Source organism: Sinocyclocheilus anshuiensis, unplaced genomic scaffold (assembly GCF_001515605.1).
Source record: "Sinocyclocheilus anshuiensis isolate Anshui unplaced genomic scaffold, SAMN03320099.WGS_v1.1 scaffold1024, whole genome shotgun sequence".
Taxonomy (NCBI): Eukaryota; Metazoa; Chordata; class Actinopteri; order Cypriniformes; family Cyprinidae; genus Sinocyclocheilus; species Sinocyclocheilus anshuiensis.
In genome coordinates this window covers 1,926,122-1,927,189 of record NW_015552843.1, presented here as the reverse complement: position 1 = coordinate 1,927,189, position 1,068 = coordinate 1,926,122, and positions in this window count along the sequence as shown.

Below are 1,068 nucleotides of genomic sequence, written 5' to 3'. Positions count from 1 at the left end.
TTTGAGCAAAGTAAAAAAAAAAAACAAAAAAAAACACCATTCTTTAGAAATAATAAAACAAATGACTTATTTTAAATAATTAAATATTCTTGTGACATTCATGTGGTGAAAACCCTTCACTGTTTACAACACCAACATTTAAAGATCTATTTCACTTGATTTCTACAATGTTAATTGGAAAGTGCTTATACTGTAAATGATCAACAGATGAGTGATTGGATGAGTTTAGTATTTCGCCTCCCCCTGCTGGAAAACAAATGTCGTTACTTCTTACTTACATGACTTGACAGTTTAATAGTGTCTGTTCTCTGGTGCCCACCATGTAATTGTAGTAATTCACTTATCGAGTAGAAATCGTTAACTGCTGTGTGTGTAGGCTTGTACCGTCAGTAAATAATGTCACAACATTAGACAAAGCTCACGGGAGGATGAACATAGGCAGTTTATTGAAAACCATTGCTCCAATCTAATTACAGGAGACGTGAGGCTGATATCTTTTCTGTGAGAACTAACACAAATAGGTTAATTAGGGCAGCATGATTGAATTATTGCATTTGTTTAGCTAAACCAGATGACCTTTAATTAATCTTTAACATTAAGGCAACAGTGGTGACATGTACTGTACAATCTCCTGTGTGAAGTGGTCTCAAAATAACATGAGTTATTGAATGGCTAATCCTAAACTGCAGCTTCCCAGGGAATACCTAAATGTTATTGACCCACATTATCCAATACACTGCTAAATAAATAACAACTGATTAGGTGGAATATCACACATACCATGATGAACATTTCTCAGCATGAGGTAATTCCATAGTTGGCCTACACTACAGAATGTTGCTTATTTTAGTGTCAAAGAGACATGGGCTGTTTCTCAATTTCCTAGAATGCAAAGAACAGACTTGCCACATTGAAAGAACGAACTCGGAAGGACACGAGGACACAGAGCCTGAGATGTGCTGAGATCTTGTTGCTTAAATGAGTGTCTCAACACATTTTAAGCAATGGGACAGCACCATCCAATGCGCAATAAATTGTGTAAATGAGCATGCATATTTAATGTTACTT